Here is a 22,425-nt window from a genome sequence, read left to right on the forward strand (position 1 = left end):
GTGAGCTTTCTTTTTTTTTTTAATTTGTATTATAGTTGATTTATAGTGTTCTGTTAATTTCCACTATACAGTAAAGCGACACAGTTGTACATATATGTTTTTTCTTTTTTCCACATTATCCTCCTCATGTTCCATCACAAGTGATTAGATACAGTCCCCTGTGCTATACAGCAGGATCTCATTGCCCATCCACTCCAAACCAATGAGCTTTCTGTCTTAGGATCTGGAGGTCATTCTGTTTTCTCTCCCAGTGCCTAACTCAGTGATAAGCACATAATGAATGTTTGAATCCTGGTTTCACTTGGCTCTCAGGATCTCTAGTCTAGCTTTGCCTTGTGACCTTAATCAATTTTCTCTTCCTCTCTGGTCCTCAGTCCGTTTTTCCCTCTCAGCTCTAAAATGCCACTATTCTGTGGAGTTCCCTTTGTGGTGCCGTGGTTAACGAATCCAACTAGGAACCATGAGGTTGCAGGTTCGGTCCCTGCCCTTGCTCAGTGGGTTAACGATCTGGTGTTGCCGTGAGCTGTGGTGTAGGTCACAGACGAGGCTCAGATCTGGCATGGCTGTGGCTCTGGCGCAGACCGGCAGCCATAGCTCCAATTAGACCCTTAGCCTGGGAACCTCTATATGCCGCAGGTGCAGCCCTATAAAGCAAAATAAATAAATAAAAAAAATAATAATAACAGTGTGGTACATTTCTCTTTGTGAGATTGCCCTAAAGCCAGTCCTGTAGCATTGCCAAGATTAGGGGACCCTTGCTGATGGTAACTGGCATTTGGGTGGTTAGTCTTTTATAACTGTACTCTAGGCCACAGATTTATGTCTCTAATGTGTTTACCTTTCCTTTTTGTTGCCACCTTAATTTCCTCTTTGCAGGGTTAAGCCCTTCAAGGCCAATGCCTAAGTCACCTCTTCCCTATATTCTGTCTGATACAGAGTCAGGAATAAGTGGCTGGCAGATTAAACTGGGGGATGTGGCTGACTTAGCCCACTACTTTGCCTCCTTTACCTGGCCAAACTTACCTCTCAGTACTCCCTAACCTTTCTCACTCCAGCTGCACTGTCCAAGCCTTTTTAAAAAATATATATAATTATATCTTTCATTTAAATATTATTATTATTTTTAATTACTCAATGAATTTTATTACATTTATATTTGTATAATAATCATCACAACCAAATTTAGAGCATTTCCATCCCAAAGCCTCAGTGCATCCCCCCAACCCCCAACCAGTCTCCTTTGGAAACCGTGTGGACTCTTTCAAAGTCTGTGAGTTAGTGTCTGTTCTGCAAAGAAGTTCATTGTGTCCTTTTTTTAGATTCCACATGAAAGTGATAGCATTTGATGTTGGTGTCTCTTTGTCTGACTTATGTCACTTAGTATGATAGTTTTTACGTCCATCCATGTTGCTGCAAATGCCGTTACTTCTTTCCTTTTAATGGCTGAGTAGTATTCCATCGTGTAAATGTACCACATCTTCTTTATCCACTCCTCTATTGATGGACATTTAGGTTGTTTCCATGTCTTAGCTATTATATCTGCAGTGAACATTGGAGTACATGTATCTTTTCGAGTCATGGTTTTCTCTGGATAGATGTGTTCAAGCCTTTTAATGAAATGTTCTTTTTGCCTTCTGAGCACTTTCTCTCTCATCTCCCATCCTCTCTTCTGCTAGTTCTACTCAGCCCTCGAGTCCAGTCCCTCTGCAGCCTTCCTGTGGTACTTTCCCCAGTGTCAGCCATCTCTCCAGCTTCCAGCATCTATAGCCCTCACACATAATTGTTCTGAAGCACAAGGTTTTCTGCAGGTTCGTTCTGTGTTCTGAGCCAGACTGTGAGCGCCTTGAGGACAGGGGCCAAGAAGGATGGTTCTTAGTGTCCCCACCACCTCTAGTACAGAGCTGGATCCAAGGTAGGTGCTCAACAAACACAGGGGCTGGTGCACCTGTAAACTGTGTTCAGCCAGCACTGAGCCCCCAGGGGCTGGAATTTGTGTCTGCAAGCCCAGAGAAGGTAGAAATGCAGTGGCATCATTTTCATCACAGCCCTGTTCACACGACCGTCTTTGTTTTCTTGCCTGGAGGGGCGGGCCAGGGAAACAGGCAAGTGTGCAGAGCCGTTTGGCATCCCAGCAGCTGTACAGAATGCTCACTTGTTCTCCCTCTCATGCGCCAGAATTGCCCCATAGCACAGCTTCCTCCTGCACTGGTGTTAGTCTAGTGGCCTCCATCCTGCTCCTCCTTCTCTAGGAAGTGGCTGAGCCTAGTCCTGTGAACCCCAACAGGATATCTAGTCCCAGAGAGAGAAGATGCCAGAGCTTCCCCTTGTAGGCAGTGACCGATCTCAACTGAGGAGGTGCCATGAAGGTTCCAATTCATGGTGGTGGCTTTCTTTTGGCTGTCTGAGGGTGAGGGAAATGGAAAGATTCATCTGTGGCATCTGAGCCATCAGTCAGGTACTTGGAGTAAAGGATCTGATTCAAGTCCAACTTTGGCTGCCCATATGCTATGCAGCCTTGGACAAGACACTTTCCCTCTCTGGGCCATGCAGCATTTTAGTGTGCATGGAACCTGAATGCAGGTCTCCTTACTCCAGGTCCTTCCTCCCTCTACGACTCCACAGAAACACAACAGGAATTTGGTATCACACCAAGTCACCTTTCGTTTTGCTATTGACCTGTTCCTGTTAGTCCGTAAGGTGCTCTTAGAATTGGGACTTTCTTCAGAGGCCTGCAGTCAGAGATTTACCCTTAAACCATAATTCTCCTACTTCCCGCCTATGTTTTCCTTTAAGCCTCTGCCTTCCTTGGGGCTGCCTGATGGGTCTGTCTTTTGGTACTGCAAAGAAAATCCTTCCAGAAGAGGTGGGCCAAGTGGCACTGCTTTGGTGAAGCAAGTAATGCCTTCCCATGGCTGGGTTTCCTAAAAATTTGTCCTAGGAATAGATTAATGAATGAATGAATGAATGAATTCATTCATTCATTCCATGGGATCACCTTAGTCATCACTCTAAGAGACCAGGCCACTGAAGACCTCTCTGTGGAACTGACGATCTCAGAGCAGCACTCGTCCAGTCTCCCGTCCCGATGAAATGGGTTCTGTCCCCCACTACCACTGCAGCACTTTCCATGTTGATGCGTTCAGTAAGACCATGCTGTGAGAGCTGGTGTGAGAGTAAAGGCCGCAGGACTTGGTTCTGGAGCTGCATGTGCTAGGCAAGTCCTTTCCCCTCACAGGGCATCTCAGTTTCCCCATCTCTAATATTTAAGTACCTTCCAGCACTAGCCTCATGTGACTTTATGATTATGTGAATCATCCTTGCTGGGTCAGAGGCCACCTGCTCAACAGGGCAGGTCACTTGCCAAGTGCTCTGACCCGTGGCACGGTAAAGCCTCCGGTGCCACCAAGACTGCTGCTGCTGAGATTAGCCAGGGACACTTGGCACTGAGGCTGTGCCCAGGGCCTGTTTTAGCAACACAGCTAGTAAATATTGACTCTGTGACACCAAAATGGAAAGCAGAGATGACTGTGTTAACTCACTCGAGGGGTAGAAGCTCATCAAACCCTGATAAGACAAGATGTAGTTATGCAATATGGGGGTGTATCACTGACAAATAAGTTGTTTAGGGCTGGGGAGAGCTGAAAACAGGGCAAGAGAGCCATCACGGGGGATCTGTGATCAGTACCGCTGGCCTGCTTGCTCATTGTTCCTTTTTAAATGAAAAGTTACTTAAGTTCTTGAAGCATCAAGAAGAAAGACTGGAAGGAAATACAACAAAATATTCACTGTGACATTCTCTAGAGATGATGAAATTACCAGCAATTTGATTGTTTTGTATGCTTTTTCCCCTATTTTTCACACTGTCTATAATGATCACATTACTTTTATAATCAGAGAAAGGCCATGTATTAGAAATAAAATCTCCTTCTTTGGAGAGTCTGAAGGACCTTTCAGAATCTTTCAAGAACCTCAGATCTTTGTGTTTTGTCTACTGGACCTTGAACGGTAACAGAGCAATCAAAAAAAAAAAAAAAAAAAAACAAACAAGAAAAGTCTGTAAGAGAGACACTCCTCTTCAGGATAAATCCTGATCTAAGCATGTTTACTTATTGATTTGTACTCATGAAAGCAGAATGTGGTAGGAAAAAAATTCCAATCACTTGAGATGTTGGGATTTTTTTTCCTAAGTGAACAAACAGTGCTTCGAGTGCTTTCTGTTTGCTAGCCACTCCACAGTGACCAGGCCCAGCCTGGCCCAGAACTGGGCAGATCTGAGAACAGAGCACTCTGGTAAGTGGTTACAGGTGAGCTGAAGCTGGGAGGAGCCAGGTATGGAGGAGGGACTAGGCCTTGGAATTTGGAGGATAGGGATAGGAGTGTCATTGTAATAATGATTATCTCCAATTAAGCACCAACCATATAATAGGAAACTTCCTTATTACCATTTTCTTTTTGTGTTTCTTTTTTAGGGCTGCACCCATGGCACATGGAAGTTCTCAGGCTAGGGGTTGAATCAGAGCTTCAGCCACTGGCCTACTCCATAGTCACAGCAATGCCAGATTCGAGCCTCATCCGTGACCTACACTGTTGCTTGCAGCAACACTGGATCTTTAACCCACCGAGGGAGGCCAGGGATCGAACCTGCATCCTCATGGATACTAGTTGGGTTCTTAACCTGCTGAGCCACAATGGGAACTCTAAACCTTCCTTATTACTAATCTTAACAAAACTTTGCGTGACAGATATTAGCTACCTTTTAGGGATGAGGAAACCAGGGCTGGGAAGTCACCTGTCTCAAGCTTCAGAGCCCAACAGTGGCAGGCTCTGGATTCACATCTGCCTGACTGCAAAGCATTTAACACTAGAGAACAGAAACCTACAAAGGGAGCCTGAGCTAACACACAAGATACATGCAGTCTGATCTGGCCTGAAGGTCTAGGGAGGAAGAGGCAGCCTTAGCTGTAAAACATGGGCAAGTGGCTATAGGTAGGATCCTGGCGTGTCAGCCCTGACCCCAGTGCTGGGTATGTCCACCCTCCTCAGCCCTGGGGGTGACCCAGCAGTGCCAGTGGGGCCCCAAGAACCATGGCACAGGCGAGCCTTCTTGAAGGTTCCTCTGGCCAGCCCAGAGGGCCCTTCATCTTGATCGTGGCTGGTAGGGTGGGGAGGCCATTTGTTGAGGGGTGGAGTTGGAGTCTGGGGCTGCAGCATCAGGGCCTGTGAGGGACGATAAACTGGTCCGTAGACTTGCTTTTACCTGGTTAATTTAGGGCCGCACCTGCAGCACATGGAAGTTCCCAGGCTAGCGATGGAATTGGAGCTACAGCCGACGTCCTACACCACAACCACAGCGATGTGGGATCCAAGCCGCCTCTGGCATCTATGCTGCAGCTTGCAGCAATGCCAGATCCTTAACTCACTCAGGGAGGCCAGGGATCAAACCTGCATCCTCATGAATACTAGTTGCATTCTTAGCCCACTGATCCACAACAGGGACTCCCATACCTGGTTAATTAAAACAACCATTAAAAGAGTTTCCTGGTACTTTAGCTTTTTAGCTGGAGTAGTAGAGCTCATTTCTGAGTCTGAGGCAGTGATTGGCTCTTGGAGCCCCACAGATCCTGGACTAAGCCCTTGGGACCGGCCAGGAGCCTCACTTCCTCGCCCTCTTCTGCTGAATATCTGTCTACCTGCAAAGTGTAACTGGAGAATGCTTTGTCTGCCCCCTTCACCCGGGAAGGCCTGCCTTCTGAGAACACATGCCTCAAAGGTGGCGTTTATCAGTTAGGGCTGGTTTCTACTTATTTTATTTTCTTAGGAGAAAGGGTGTGTGTTTGAGGGGGAGGGGCTGAATTGTGGTATGTGGTGTTTTTTAAAAACTGTTTTTTTTGGCCTGAGCAACCAAGTTGATTGAAGCCCAGCAGAACCTGTTATAGAAATGTCTTATCTTATAGTTCTCTGAAGCTGTGGCTAGAACATATTTGGTTTTCATGTAGGATTTTAAAATTTGATGGCGAAGCCTTCAGAGTCACCAAAGTTGAAAGGAACAGTGGCATTTGCACTCTCTTTCTGGCCCAGGAGTCCGGGCTTCCCTGGGGTTCACACCAATGTGTCTGTTTTTTGAAATAATAATGAAAATCATACCAATCACCTACATTTGTATAGACCTTTACAGTTTAAAAAGCACCTTCACATACATTCTCTTATTTGATTCTTGTGGCTCCATTTTTAAATAGGTAGGGTCAATGAACCCTGTTTTTTTTGTGTGTGTATGTGTCTTTTTAGGGCCACACCTGAGGCATATGGAGCTTCTCAGGCTAGGGGTCGAATCAGAACTGTAGCCACTGGCCTACACCACAGCCACAGCAACTCCAGATCTAAGCCATGTCTGCAACCTACAGCACAGCTCACGCCAATGCCGGATCCTTAACCTATTGAACGAGGCCAGGGATAAAACCTGCATCCTCATGGATGCTAGTCAGATTTGTTTCTGCTGAGCCACGATGGGAACTCCATGAACCCTGTTTTATAGAAGAGAAAACAGAGGCTCAGGAGGTTAAGTCACTCAGTCACACAGCTATTAAGAGGCAGCATCAGAAGTTGAGCCAAGGTTTTCTGACTGCAGACCAGGAAAGGCAGGGATGTTTGCACCCAGGTTAAGATGTGGACCTGCTGGGGTTCCCATCATGGCGCAGTGGAAACAAATTGAACTAGGAACCATGAGGTTGTGGGTTCGATCCCTGGCCTCGCTCAGTGGGTTAAGGATCTGGCATTGCCGTGAGCTGTGGTGTAGGTCGCAGACGTGGCTCAGATCCCACATTGCTGTGGCTGTAGTGTAGGTCGGCAGTTGTAGCCCCAATTAGAACCCTAGCCTGGGAACCTCCAATGCTACAAGTGTGGCCCTAAAAAACAAAAACTATATATAGATATCTATATATAGATAAATATGTCTGTTATTTTCCTGGAATGCAGGATCTCTAGGCACAGGACTGCCCTAGCTGCAGCAGAGCTAGTCTCTGTAGAAGACAGGACCCCCTTCAAGGTGCAGTTTGTGGCTCTGTGTGTGCTTTGCCTCTGTGGCCTTGTGTGGCTGCTGTTTCTGTTTTGTCTTTGCGGTTGCCTGTGAAGTGACAGGGTAGGTAGGTGCTATTAGCCTCATTTTGCAGATAAGAAAATTGACATTTCAACAGATTGGGTGACTCACTCAGCATCATTTATTCCTATTCACAAAACAAATATGTATTGGGTGCCCTCTGTATTGGAGGTACATAGGGGACTGGGGTCACAGCTAGTGACCGGTGAAGAAGGGACTTGAAGGGAAGAAGAGGCAAGTGGCAGGTACCCAGCCACACTCTGCTGAGTGAGAGTCCTGGAGGACAGCCCCCAGGTTGTGGATCTCTTTGTATCTGCCACAGCCATGAGGACAAGTTAGCCTCAGGCCAGTGTTCCAGAAAAGCTTTTGTATTCATGTAAATAAATGAAAGATGATGATTGCTTTCATTTATTGTGATCCTATTATGTGACAGATCATAGGCTGGACACTGCCTCTGCTATTGCTCATTGTCCTAGTTATCCCACTTTACAGATGAGAACACTGAGGTCCCAAGTCACCCTGGGATTAAAAGTCAGCTCTGTTGGACTCTGAAGCCAGAATAATTTCCCCGAACTGCTCTGCCTCTCTATGAAAATGAACTCTGAGAAACTTGCTAGAAAAGGAGGGTGCCTCTTACTTTGGCGGAGCTCATGAATCAAGAAGGTCTGGTGTGGAGGGGCCTTGGGTAGGTGGATAGGACCACAGCTCTGGAAAGAGAATCTTTCAGAGGCTCTGAGCCCTGCTGGTAGCAGCCGGGTCTGATGAGAAAGTGGGGGTGGGGTGAGGTAGGGTGAGCATTCTGTTTGTGGTTCCAGCATCTGGCTGGCTTGAAGTCCTCAGAAGCAAGGGGTTGCTTTGTCCCCTTGGCTACCCTCCTGGGAAGGTCCCACAACCATGGGCTTCATGATGCCTGTTACACAAAGATGAGTGACATCTTCTACCAGAATTCCTGAAACCCCCCCAGCCTGCTTCCCCATCCCCCTTCCATGCTGTATTAATTTCCTGAGGCTGCCATTAAACCAGGCGATTTAAAACAACAGATGCTGGAGTTCCCATTGTAGCACAGTGGAAACAATCTGACTAGGAACCATGAGGTTGCGGGTCCCATCCCTGGCCTCGCTCAGTGGGTTAAGGATCTGGCGTTGCCTTGAGCTGTGGTGTAGGTCAAAGACGCGGCTCAGATCCTGTGTTGCTGTGGCTGTGGTATAGGCCGGTGACTGTAGCTCCAATTTGACCCCTAGCCTGGGAACTTCCACACGCCATGAGTGTGGCCCTATAAAGCAAAACAAAAACAAAAACAAAAACAAAAACAAACCAAAAAACCACCCCCCCAAAACAACCAAAAAACCTCCAGATGCCTATTCTCTCAGATATGGAGACCAGAAGTTTAAAGTCAGGGTGTTTGTTGGCAGAGTTGGTTCCTCCTAGAGGCTCTGAGGGAGGATGGGCTCCATGCCTCTCATCTGGCTTCTCCTGGCTCCAGGTCATCCTTTGGTCTTCCTTGGCCTGTAGATGCATCACTTATCTCTGCCTCTGTCTTCACATTGCTGTCTCTGCTGTGTGGCTGTATGTTCTCTCCTGTCTCGTCTCCCTCTGCCTCATTCTTGATGACTATCTTTAGTGTTGTATTTGAGTTGATTTTTCTTACTTGTGTGTGTATATTAATATAGATTTTTGGCTTGAAGTTACCCTGAAGTTTTGATATGAGAATCTATATATGTACGAGATTAAGTTGTTGGTCTCTTAAATGCAAGTGCATATCTAGTGTCCTGCATTTGTACCTTCCTCTTCTCACGATTTCTGATTTTGGTAGCATATTTGTGCATGGATGATTTCCTAGCTTTACTGTATATATGCCTTTACTGGTGATCCTTGTCATTTGTCATATTTTTGTTTTTGGTTGTGGCCTTTTCCTTTCTGCCTAGAAAAGTTCCTTTAGTAATTGTTGTAAAGCTGGTTTAGTGGTGCTGGATTCTGTTAGCTTTTGCTTGTCTATAGAGCTTTCAATTTCTCCTTCAAATCTGAATGAGAGCCTTGCTGGGTAAAGTAATCTTGGTTGGAGGTTTTTTTCCTTTCATCATGTTAAGTATGTCATGCCACCCCCTTCTGGCCTGCAGAGTTTCTGCTGAAAAATCTGATAACCTTATTGGGGTTCTCTTGTAGGTTATTTGTTTCTTTTCCCTAGCTGCTTTCAGTATTTTCTCTTTGTCTTTAATTTTGGTCAGTTTGATTAATATGTGTCTTGGGGCATTTCTCCTTGTGTTTATTTTATATGGTACTCTTTGTACTTCCTGAATTTGAGTGAGTGGTTCCTTTCCCATGTTAGGGAAGTTTTCAGCTATTAACTCTTCAAATATTTTTTCTGTCCCCCTCGCTCTCCTGTAATACAGGTGTGGGTGTGTTTAATGTCATCCCAGAGTTCTCTGAGACTGGCTTCATTTCTTTTCAATCTCTTTTCTCTTTTCTGTTCCACTAGTCTGTTCTCCACCTTGCTTATTCATTCTTCTGCCTCCTGTATTCTGCTGTTGGTTGCTTCTAATGAATTTTTTATTTCAGTTGTTTCAATTTGCATCTCTGCTTGCTTAATCCTTAAATATTCTATTGGTTTTAGGGTCCATACAGGGAATCCAGGGAGCTTTCATCTCAAGGTCCTTATGTTAATTATATCCCCCAAAACCCTTTTTCCATGTAAGGTCACATTCACAAGTTCTGGGGGTTAGGACGTGGACATGTCTTTTTTGGGGGGCTGCTATTTAACCCACTACACCTGCTATCCCTTTTTCTTCCTGGAGCTTCCTGAGATCTCTGGGGTCAGTGCCCCCGCTGAAGGCTGTGCCAGCACAGCCTCATGGTCAAGTGGGAGGATCTGATGCAAAGAGCTCATAGAGCCCTGAGGTTAGCTGCTTTTGAACTTCAAAGCTGTAATTCCTACCTCGAACATGCTGTCCTTGTCCTGCATGGCATAGGCAGCAGAGAGGGTGTCCTTGGCATGGCTCAGCCACACTTTTTGTCTCCTGCCAGACTTCAGCTGGCACAGGTCACTGACCATTCAGTGCTCTCTCCTGCTGCCTCACCACCCTGCTCTGCCTCTGCCTACATCTCGCCATCCCTCTCTGCCCACTTCCTCATGGGACTTTTCTTTTCTTCATGCCCTTTGCTTATCTGGTAATTTCTCTCTCCTCCCTCCAAGGTGTGTTTGCTTATATTTAATGGTGTTAACTTTTCTGAGGCATCAGGTCTGTTTTTCCACTTAGCTGTCACTCCCCTGTGGTACCTTGCCTGTAGCCTTTGGTAAATGACTGTTGGAAAATATCATTGGCTGATCACCTGGAGTAGGAAAGTGTGTTTGTGGGCTTCTGGCCTTGCCTGGGACCTGAGGTCTCCTTCAGAGAATCCTTCTGTTTTCTTAAGAAATGAAAACCCAAGAGTGGGTGCTTTGTCCCTAAATTTTTGGGTGGCTTTGAACAAGTCACTCCCTTCCTGGGTTCTCATTTCTTCTTCTGGAAAACCAGAGTGTTGGACTGTTAGATACTCTCACAGCTCCCTTTCAGAGTGAATGTTGGGTGACTGTCCCTACAGCCCTTAGGTCTCTGAAGGGTCACAGTGATCTCCCCCTGCCTCTGGAGGAGGGTTGGCGATGCCCACTCCTCCACCTCTGCCCCTGCACTGCCACCTCGTCAGCTGGTATTCCTAGAAAACCAAACTGCAGAGGGGGGTCGCACTTGTTTCCGTAGGCAGTCTCTGAGATCATCCCACTTTCCAAGGGTCTGGGGCTCTGGGATGCGGAAGGCCATCTTGGAGCCCTTGGTTAGAGGAAGATGAAATAAACATAGACTTGACCAGTGTCACTGTTCCCCCAGCAAGGACTCAGACAGCTGAGGCTTTGGCTCAGAACCCTGGCTGGAAGGTGTTTCTGGCCAGGCTGCCAGTCACACCCAAAGAAGGTTGGGATTTGCTAAGAGCAGTGACTAATTGGTCCTGAGGCAGGAGATTTCTCTCTGCTCACAATGGCGTCATGATTTATTCAGGTGAGGCTGGAACACTTACAGGGACTGGGGCCTTGTTTCCTGTGGCTTCCAGGTCATGTGCAGCCAACGGTATTTTTCCAGAATGGATAATTTCGCAAATCTGGCTTGCTTTCCCAGTTGCTGCCAGAAAACTCACAAGTCTGGTCACTTAGCAGCACCCTTCTTCCTGGGTGTGCAGTCAGTCCCTTTAGAAGGAAGGCATTCTGGAGTTCCCATCGCGCGTAGCTGAAACAAATCCGACTAGGAACCATGAGGTTGTGAGTTCGATCCCTGGCCTCGCTCAGTGGGTCAAGGTTCCGGTGTTGCCGTGAGCTGTGGTATAGGTCACAGACACAGCTCAATCTGGCGTTGCTGTGGCTCTGGAATAGGCTGGCAGCTACAGCTCCGATTAGACCCCTAGCCTGGGACCCTCCATATGCTCAAAAAGACAGAAAAAAAAAAAAAAAAAAAAAAAAAAAAAAAAAAAAAAAAAGAAGAAGAAGGAAGGCATTCTTCTTCCTCTGGCGACATAGATGCTGGGCCAGCTGGTATCTCAGGGCCTTCCAGTCCTTAGGTTCTTTAATTTTAAACTCTTGCCCCATTCTCTAGTGAACTCTTCTGTTTTCTTAAGGTATTTGCTTCTACAGGGCTCCTGCAAGGTAATCAGAGACATCTCAGCTGCTTGCAAGCCTTGTGCCTGGTTTCACTTTTCTGCCCGGTTACTGAGTCTTAAAGGTACCCAGTGTCATGTCATTTAAGCTGCTAGTTTCTTTCCAGATTGCACAGATTCACTTAAAGTCTAAAGCCTTGGTGAGGAAGAACAAGGTCTCAGCCCTCAGGCAGCATTATGGCAGGCTCATTCCACCTCCTCGTTCCCTCAGAATGAGAGGGTCGGACCTGTCTCACTTGTCAGGACATTTGCCGTGTCACTGTGACTGCTTCCTGCACTCTGGTGGTAGAACCGAGTCTGCTCCTTAATGATTTGGTTGCCACCTTGTGGATCGTCTGGCGGTGGGGGTGGTGGGGTCTAAACTGTCAGGGGCTGTGTCATGGTTTTTTGCCTCTGTGCTTTCTTTTCAGGCTGTTTGCCTTTATGATCATACTGAAGATATAATTTATATCCTGTTTTCCCAGTTACATCACAGCATAGACATTTTTCTGTCATTCCTTTGGGAAGTATATTTATTGGCTGTTACATTCCAGATAGAATTTCTAGCATGATCAGATTTAACTTTTATAGTTGAAAACTAGTTAATAAAAAAATAATGATCCAAGAATGCATGGAAAAGTTTCATCCCTCATCCTCCTGAACCTCTCTAGCCCCAGGTTTCGGATGAGACTACTGTTAAGTTTCTGTGTGTTTTTCCAGAAATTGTTTCTGCATATACAACTGTACATGTGCACATTCTGAATGTAGAGGGGATCAGATGATACATGTAGATGGGGTCAGACTTTTATTTTGCAATTTGATTTTTTTAATCTTGTGGATTTTCCTAGATCAGTGTGTATGTGTATGTTCTTTTTTTAATTTTTAAATTTTTATTTATTTTTTTGTCTTTTTGCTATTTCTTTGGGCCGCTCCCATGGCATATGGAGGTTCCCAGGCTAGGGGTCGAATCAGAGCTGTGGCCACCGGCCTACACCAGAGCCACAGCAACGCGGGATCCGAGCCGCGTCTGCAACCTACACCACAGCTCACGGCAACGCTGGATCGTTAACCCACTGAGCAAGGGCAGGGACGGAACCCGCAACCTCATGGTTCCTAGTCGGATTCGTTAACCACTGCGCCACGACGGGAACTCCTGTTCTTTTTTTTAATTTAAACTTTTATTGATTTATAATGTGCCAGTTTCCGGTGAACAGCAAAGTGATTCATACACACACACATATTCTTTTTAGATTCTTTTCCCTTATAGGAAAATATTGAGTATAGTGCCCTGTGCTATACAGTAGGTCCTTGTTGATTATATATTTTAGGTATAACAGTGTGTATATGTTACTCCCAATCTCCTAATTTATCCCTCCTTCAACCTTTCAGTAACCATAAATTTGTTTTCTATGTCTGTGGGTCAATTTCTGTTTTGTATATAAGTTTGCTTGTATAATTTTGTTTATTTATTTTGTGTTTGTTTATTTATGTGATGTTCTTTTTAATAGCTGCATAGACCACCTATTACGGATGGACCGTAATGAATTCAACCATTCATTGAGGTTGTTCTGCATGATGTATACTTCATGCAGAATGAAGTATACATCTGCATACTTCATTCATTCACCTTCTCTCTGCCAAGTATGGTTCTGGACACCGAGGGTTCTTCAGTAAACAAGACCAACTCCAGTATCACTCTCATACTAGTTTATTTGTTAGGTACTGAAAAGTGGAATTGTTGGAAGATTGATTTATCACACTTACTGAAAGCATGTAAGCCACATAGAATATTTTGTTGAGTGTTTGATAAATCAGTGGCTGCCTGAAATCTCCTCCTGTCTTCCTCCCCTGACTGTGTTATCATTACCCTCTTCCCCGGCCTCCCAGTGATTAAAGAGCTGTTTACTGAGGCTTCAGGAAGGTCATTACAGCAGTGGTGGGTGGTGATAGTAACGTGTTTTTGCTGGCACTTTTCTTTTTTTTTACTGAAGTATAGTTGATTTACAATATTAGTTTCAGGTATACAACATAGTGATTCAATATTTTAATAGATTACACTTCATTTAAAGTTATTATAAAATATTGGCTATATTCTCTGTGCTGTACAATATATTCTTTTAGCTTATTTCTTTTACACATAGTAGTTTGAACTTTTTTTTTTTTTGTCTTTTTAGGGCCTCACTAGCAGCATATGGAGGTTCCCAGGCTAGGGGTCCAATCAGAGCTACAGCTGCTGGCCTGCACCACAGCCACAGCAATGCCAGATCCAAGCCCCGTCTGTGACCTACACCACAGCTCACAGCAATGCCGGATCCTTAACCCACTGAGCAAGGCCAGGGATTGAATCTGCAACCTCATGGGTGCTAGTCGGGTTTGTTAACCACTGATCCACGACAGGAACTCCTAGTTTGAACTTCCTAATCTACTACTCTCTCCTGTCCCTCCCCTCCTCCCCCTCCCCAGTGATTACTGCTAATTTGTTCTATGGGTCTGTTTTGTTATTGTCACAATATTTGTCTTTCTCTGTCTGACATATTTCGCTAAACATAATACCCTTCAGGTCCATCTATGATTTTGCAAATGGTAAAATTTCCTTTTTCAAGATTTTTAAATTTTATTAGTTGATTTACAATGTTATGTTGGTTTCAGGTATACAGCAAAGTGATTCAGTTGTATATATAGAGTTAATTTATTAGCTTAATACAAGATATTGAATATAGTTTCCTGTGCTATGCAGTAGGTCTTCATTGTTTATTTTATATATAGTAGTGTGAACCTGCTAATCCCAAACCCCCAATTTATCCCTTCCCCTTCCTTTCCCTTTGGTAACTATAAGTTTGTTTCCTATATCTGTAAGTCTGTTTGTTTTATAAATAAGTTCATTTGCATAATGTTTTAGATTCCATATATAAATGATATCATATGGTATTTGTCTTTGTTTGACTTACTTTGCTTAGTATGATAATTTCTGAGTCCTTCCATGTTGTTGCAAATGGGAGTTCCTGTTGTGGCTCAGTGGTAATGAATCCAACTAGCATATATGAGGATGTGGGTTCAATCCCTGGCCTCTCTCAGTGGGTTAAGGATCCACTGTTGCCTTGAGCTGTGGTGTAGGTCACAGACACAGCTCAGATCTGGTGTTGCTCTGCCTGTGATGTAGGCCAGTGGCTGCAACTCTGATTTGACTCCTAGCCTGGGAACCTCCATATGCTGCACATTCGGCCTTAAAAAAATAACAAAGCAAAACAAAAGTGGCTGCAAATGGTGTTGTTTTATTCTTTTTAATGGCTGAGTAATATTCCATTATATGTGTATGTGTGTGTGTGTGTGTGTGTGTGTGTGTATGTCACATCTTATTTATCCATTCATCTGTTGATGAATGTTTAGGTTGCTTCCATGTCTTGGCAGTCATAAATAGTACTGCTATGAACATTAGAGTGAATGTTTCTTTACAGATTAGAATTTTCTCCAGGAGAATGTCCAGGAGTGGGGATGCTGGATCATATCATTATTCTATTTTTAGTTTTTGAGGAACCTCCATACTCTTTTCCATAGTGGCTGCATCAATTTCGTTCACACCAACAGTGTAGGAGGGTTCCCTTTTCTCTACATCCTCTCCAGCATTTATTATTTGTATGCTTTTTAATGATGGCCATTCTGACCAGTGAGGTGATACCTCATTATAGTTTTGATTTGCATTTCTTTAATAATTAGCGATGTCAAGCATCTTTTCATGTGCCTCTTGGCCATCTCTATGTCTTTGGAGAAATGTCCATGTAGATCTTCTGTCTATTTTTTGACTGGGTTGTTTGTTTCTCTGTTATTGAGTTGTGTGAGCTGTTTGTATATTTTGGAAATAAGCCTTTGACAGCCTATCATTTGCAAATATTTCCTCCCGATATGCTGTTTGTCTTTTTTGTTTGTTTGTTTATGGTTACCTTTGCTGTGCAAAAGTTTATAAGTTTGATTAGGTCCCATTTATTTATCTTTGCTTTTATTTCTATTGCCTTGGGAGACTGACCTAAGGAAACATTGATTTAATTTATGTCAGAAAATGTTTTGCCTGTGTTCTTTTTTAGGAGTTTTATGGTGTCATGTCCTATATTTAAGTCTTTAAGCCATTCTGGGTTTATTTTTGTTTATGGTGTGAGAGTGTGTTCTAATTGCATTTGGCTTTGCAGCCCTCCCACTTCCACTTGCTAAAGAGACTGTCTTTTCTCCATTATATATTCTTGCCTCCTTTGTTGAAGATTAATTGACTGTAGGTGTGTGAGTTTATCTCTGGGCTCTCTATTCTATTGCATTAATCCATGTCTATTTTGTGCTGTTGCCATGCTGTTTTGATTATTGTAGCTTTGTAATATTGTCTTAAGTCCAGGAGGGTTATGCCTCCAGGTTTGTTTATTTGTTTGTTTTGGCCACACCTGTGGCATTTGGAAATTCCTGGGCTAGGGATTGAATCTGAGCCACAGCCGTGACCTGTGCCTCAGCTGTGGCAACACTGGATCCTTAACCCACTGCACCAGGCTGGGGATTGAACCCATACCTTAGCAATGGACCTGAGCGGCCACAGAGACAACACCTGATCCGTAACCCACTGCACCACAGCAGGAACTCCTATGTTTCCAGTTTTGTTCTTTTTCCTCAGGATTCTTTGGCAGTTCTGGATCTTTTATGGTTCCATAAAATTTGAGGATTATTTGTTCTACTTCTGTGAAAAATGTCATGGGTAATTTGATAGGGGTCACATTAAATCTGTAGATTGCTTTGTATAGTGCAGTTATTTTAACAATATTAAATCCTTCCAATCCAAAAGCATGAATGTGGCTTAAAATGGGATTTCTCTCTCTCTCTCTCTCTCTCTGGCTGTGTCCACGCCATATGGAAATTCCTGGCCCAGGGACTGAACCCACTCCACAGCTGTAACCAGAGCTACAGCAGTGACAATGCTAGATCCTTAACCCACTGAGCCACCAGGGATCTCCTGCTTTCCCTTTCTGATATTTCATTGTTAGTGGAAAGAAGCAGAACTGGTTTTTTTTTTTTTTTTTTTCTTTTTTTGTCTTTTTGTCTTTTGTTGTTGTTGTTGCTATTTCTTGGGCCGCTCCCGCGGCATATGGAGGTTCCCAGGCTAGGGGTTGAATCGGAGCTGTAGCCACCGGCCTACGCCAGAGCCACAGCAACGCGGGATCCGAGCCATGTCTGCAACCTACACCACAGCTCACGGCAACGCCGGATCGTTAACCCACTGAGCCAGGGCAGGGACTGAACCCGCAACCTCATGGTTCCTAGTCGGATTCGTTAACCACTGCGCCACGACGGGAACTCCAGAACAGGTTTTTGTATGTTAATCTTGTATCCTGCTACCTTGCTGAATTTATTTATCAGTTCTAGTAGGTTTTGTGTGGAGTCTTTAGGGTTTTGTATATTGTGTCATGTCATCTGCACATAATGACAATTTGCTTCTTCTCTTCCAATTTGGATACCTTTTCTTTTTTCTTATTTGATTGCCATGGCTAGGATTTCCAATACTGTGTTGAATAGAAGTGATGAGAATGGGCATTCTTGTCTTGTTCCAAATTTTAGCTTTCTGCTTTTCACTATTGAATATTATATTGGCTGTTGGTTTATCATAAGTAGGTCTTGTTATATTGAGATGTGTTCCCTCAACCTACTTTGGTAAGAGTTTTATCATGAATGGATGTTGAATTTTATCAAATGCTTTTTCTGCATCTATTGAGATGACCATATGGTTTTTGTCTTTTCTTCTGTCATGTGGTGAATCACACTGATTAATTTGTATATGTTGAACCATCCTTGTGACCTGGGGATATATCCACCTTGATCATTGTGTATCATCTATTTATGTGCTGTTTAATTCAGTTAGCTAATATTTTGTTGATAATTTTTGCATCTATATTCAAAGATATTGACCTGTGATTTTCTTTTTTGGTAGTGTCTTTGTCTGGTTTGGGCATTAGGGTGATGGTGGCTTCATAAAATGACTTTGGGAGTGTTTCCTCCTCTTCAGTCTTTTGGAAGAGATTGAAAAGGATTGGCATAAGTTCTTCTTTGTATGTTTGGTAAAAATTTCCCAGTGAAGCCATCTGGTCCTGGACTTCTGTTTGCAGGGAAGTTTATTTTTTATTTTTATTTTGGCTGTGCCATGGCATATGAAAATTCTTGGGCTAGAGATTGAGCCCATGCCATAGTAGCAACCTGAGCCACAGCAGTGACAATGCCTTATTCTTTACACACTGAGCCACCAGGGAACTCCATTGCTGAGAGTATTTTATTTTTTAATTTTTTTATTACAGATTCTATTTCACTTCAAGGGTCAGTCTGTTCAAATTATCTATTTTTTTCTTGATTCAGTTTTGGTGGGCTATATATTTCTAGAAACTTGTGCATTTCTTCTAGGTTGTACAATTTGTTGGCATATAATTATTCATAGTATCCTCTTTCTTGCTCTTTTTTTTTTTTTTTTTGTATTTCTGTGGCATCAGCCATTATTTCTCTTCTTTTATTTCTTATTTTGTTTATTTGGGTCCTTTCTCTTTTCTTCTTGGTGAGTCTGGCCAGAGGTTTGTTGATTTTTTTTTTACCCTTTTGAAAATGAGCTCTTGGTTTATTGATATTTTTTTCTGTTTTTTAATTTCTATTTTATTTATTTCCCCTGTTTTTTTATTATTTCATTTCTTCCGCTGACTTTAGATTTAGTTTGCTCTTTTTCTAATGTTCTTATGTAATAGGTTAGGTTATTTATTTGATATTTTTCTCATTTTTTTGAGGAAGGCCTGTATCACTCTCATCTTCCCTTCTTAGGACTGCTTTTATTGCATCCCATATATTTTGTATGGTTGTCTTAAAATTTCCCTCTTTTTGGTTGACTAATATTCCACTGTGTGTGCGCGTGTGTATGTATCACATCTTCTTTATCCATTCATCTGTTGATGGATATTTAAATTGCTTCCATATCTTGGCTATCATAAATAATACTGCTATGAACATTGGGGCACATGTATCTTTTTGAATTAGTGTTTATTTTTCTTTGTATATATACCCAGGAGTAGAATTGCTGGATTGGTTATTCTGTTTTCAGTTTTTTGAGGATCCTCAATACTGTTTTTAACCGTGGCTGCAGCAGTTTACATTCCCTCCAACAGGGTATGAGCATTCCCTTTTCTCCATATGCTCACCAAATTTGTAGACTTGTAGACTTTTTTTAAGGCTGCACCTGTGACATATGGAGGTTCCCAGGCTAGGGGTCTAATCGGAGCCATAGCCGCCGGCCACAGCCACAGCACTACCAGATCCGAGCCATGTCTGCAACCTACACCACAGCCCATGGCAACGCCAGATCCTTGACCCACTGAGCGAGGCCAGGGATTGAACCCGCAACCTCATGGTTCCTGGTCGGATTCATTACTGTTGCACCATGATGGGAACTCCTACTTGTAGACTTTTTAATGCTTGCCTTTCTGACAGGTGTAAGATGACCTCTGGGGTTAGGGAGTGATAAGAAATCACTGGCTTGGAGTTGCCATTGTGGCACAGTGGAAAAGAATCCGACTAGTATCCATGAGGATGCAGGTTTGATCCCTGGCCTCACTCAGTGGGTTAAGAATCTGGCATTGCTGTGAGCTGTGGTGTAGCTCGAAGATGTGTTTGGGATTGGGCATGGCTATGGCTGTGGCATAGGCAGGCAGCTCCAATTTGACCTCTAGCCTGGGAACCTCCATGTACCCCAAGTGCGGCCCTAAAAAAAGCAAAAAAGAAAAAAAAAAGAAAAAGAAATCACCAGCTTAATATCATGAGCCAAGTGGGAAACATTGTCATGTTTAAAGGGTCAAGAATGCCTGTACCCCATGCCTCATAGATTTTATCCTCCACTAAACCTCTGACTCCTGAATACTGGAGTTAGGAGGATTGGCAGAGAGTACTAAGCAGTTGATGACTGTTGATGACTAGGACTAGTGGTAATATTGATAATAGTAGTAGTAGTACTAGTAACAACAGCTGTTGTCAACTGCTTAGTACTCTGTCAATTTTTCTAACTACGGTTTTTAGCTTTAGTGGTAGTAGTAGTAAACAGGAAGACATGAGTTAAAAATTAAATCCATAGGTAGCCCTTAGAGGTGGAAGGAACTTTCTGGTTTACTAAGATAATCCTCTTGTGTGTTTATGTTAGTGATTCTCAAATGTTAGTGGCTAGTGGAAGCCCTTAGACAGCTTGTAAAACCATAGATGCTGGGCCCCATCCCCAGTGTTTTCAGGGGGTCTGGGGTAGGCCCTGAGAATTTGCATTTCTAATAGGTTCCCAGGTGATGCTGCTGCTGCTGCTGGTCTGGGGAACATTGAAAAGCACGGGTTTCTACCTTTAAGTGCTAAAGAGAGCTCACCTTCAGTTTCAGTTACATTTCCAAACCTCTTTTACAAAACCCATCTACCCAAGCCCCTTCTGTGCCCTGCCTAGAGCCAGCCTCTGTACCACTCTGAAAATACTTTCGTCATTACTAAGGCTGAGTTTCAGATTTTCAGACCTAACCACCATAGGTCTTGGGTTTCTGCAATGTGCCTGTCTTAGTGGGTGTGGAAGTCCCACTGATGAAGTATAAGACATTGCCCTGCCCTTAAGAAGATTAATCTAGTTCGGGGTGGGGAAAAGACAAACAGAAGAAAGAAAAGGGTACAAAGAGATAATTATCTTTTTGTGTACTCAACTTGGGAAGCTGACACATGCAGAGGTGAGGATCCCTGGGGGTTGGCATGGTCGGGAAGGGCTTCTGGAAGGAGTTGGGACTTGAACTTAAGCAGAGATAGGGTGTGAGTAGGCAGCAGCAGCAGGTATCGCAGGATAGGCAAACAGACAAACAAGAGCAGCCCCAAGGTGGGAATGAGTGTGTTGGGCTGTCCCTGCTCGGAAGCCAGAGTGCAAGGGCCCTGGTACCAGGCCAAGGCGCCCAGGCTTGATGGGAAGGGGAAAACAGGTCTGGAGCAGAAGAGAATATGATGACATAAGTGTTTCAGGAAGATAGACTTGGGGATGTGTGGGGTGGACTGGGGGTGTGGGTGGGGGACTGTGGGCAGGATGGCTGATGAGGAAGTTGTGCCAAGTGTATTCATCTGTAAAAGTCTAGCTCAAGAGCGTGGTGGGTATGAACTGAGTCTGGTCAATTTGATTCAGAAAATGTGTACTGCAGCCCTATTGTGTGTCCAGCACTGCACTGGGTGTCTGGGGGACACAAGGATGGGTGATTATGGGCTCTGCCGGAGGATCACCCTGTCTAGGGAGGAAGAGCAATTTACAGAGAGAGAATTTCAGTAACATGTGCTGAATGCTATAGCAAAGGTGTGGAAACAGAGGCAAGCCACATGTCCAGGGCACAAAACACATTTCAAAGGAAAGATCGGCAGTGACTGAATAAATTCGGGCTGACTTTCCTGTGCTCCTTTTGACAAAGAGGAGGGCTTATGTTTGTAGCCTAAAAAAAGGTTCCTGCCCTTTCCTCCGCATTGAATGTCAGGTTCTTGGTGACGCTGTTGCCCAGTGGCCTGTGTCAAGGAGACTGCTGAACACCCCCCGCCCTGCCCTGCACTCCCCACCTCAGCCAAGTTCACTCCTGATTGGATAATTACAGTTGTCAATGAAAAATTCATCAGTTGATGTAAGAAAGAAACAGAAATTTTTATTTGAGTCAAATTAAGAATTATAACTCAGGGAGTTCCCGTCGTGGCGCAGTGGTTAACGAATCCGACTAGGAACCATGAGGTTGCAGGTTCGGTCCCTGCCCTTGTTCAGTGGGTTAACGATCCGGCATTGCTGTGAGCTGTGGTGTAGGTTGCAGACATGGCTCGGATCCCGCGTTGCTGTGGCTCTGGCGTAGGCCGGTGGCCACAGCTCCGATTCGACCCCTAGCCTGGGAACCTCCATATGCCGCGGGAGCGGCCCAAGAAATAGCAACAACAACAACAACAACAAAAAGACAAAAGACAAAAAAAAAAAAAAAAAAAAAAAAAAGAATTATAACTCAGAAACAGCATCTGAGAAAGCTCTGAATGTTTTTTTTAGACAGAGGGCTGTACATTGAATGGTGTATTATTGACTGTTTACACAATGCTGATCTTTTTTTTATTACTCAATGAATTTATTACATTTGTAGTTGTGCAATGATCATCACAATCCAATTTTATAGGATTTCCATCCCACAACCCCAGAGCATCCCCCCACCCCACAATGCTGATCTGAATGTCATCTGGTCCCTTACAGGATGGAAAAGGAATGTTATCTTTAAGGAGTTGTCTTACTGGTGCTGGGAGAATGTTGCTCTTTATAGTTGAGCAGGTATTCCTGCCCATGGAGGTTTGGTCAATGCCTGACAGGGATATACAGTGAGAGGAGACAGGGGGCCAAAGGGCGGAGAAAATTTGTTATTGCATTGCCATAAAATATGGATTTTATTTCACACAGTGCTCTCCTGGGCGGTTTGGGTGTGTCCATTCAAGTGTTTATTTTTTCCCTCTTTCTTTTCTACTGTTAAATCAACAGAGAAAGTTGTTTGTTTGTTTGTTTTTTTTTTTTTGTTTTTTTTTTTTTTTTGCTTTTTAGGGCTGTACCTGTGGCATATGGAGGTTCCTAGGCTAGGGGTCCAATTGGAGCTCCAGCTGCTGGCCTA

General features: G+C 43.9%; 1 protein-coding gene across 3 annotated transcripts in view; it reads left to right on the plus strand.

Annotated features, from left to right (window-relative positions):
• DAPK2 (death associated protein kinase 2) overlaps positions 1-22,425 on the plus strand; it is a 133,962-nt gene that overhangs the window by 22,331 nt on the left and 89,206 nt on the right.

This window comes from Sus scrofa, chromosome 1, assembly GCF_054392235.1.
Source record: "Sus scrofa isolate SSC_HxYL_T2T_F1_AM1 chromosome 1, Sscrofa_HxYL_maternal_Yorkshire_Landrace_v2.0, whole genome shotgun sequence".
NCBI classification, from domain to species: domain Eukaryota; kingdom Metazoa; phylum Chordata; class Mammalia; order Artiodactyla; family Suidae; genus Sus; species Sus scrofa.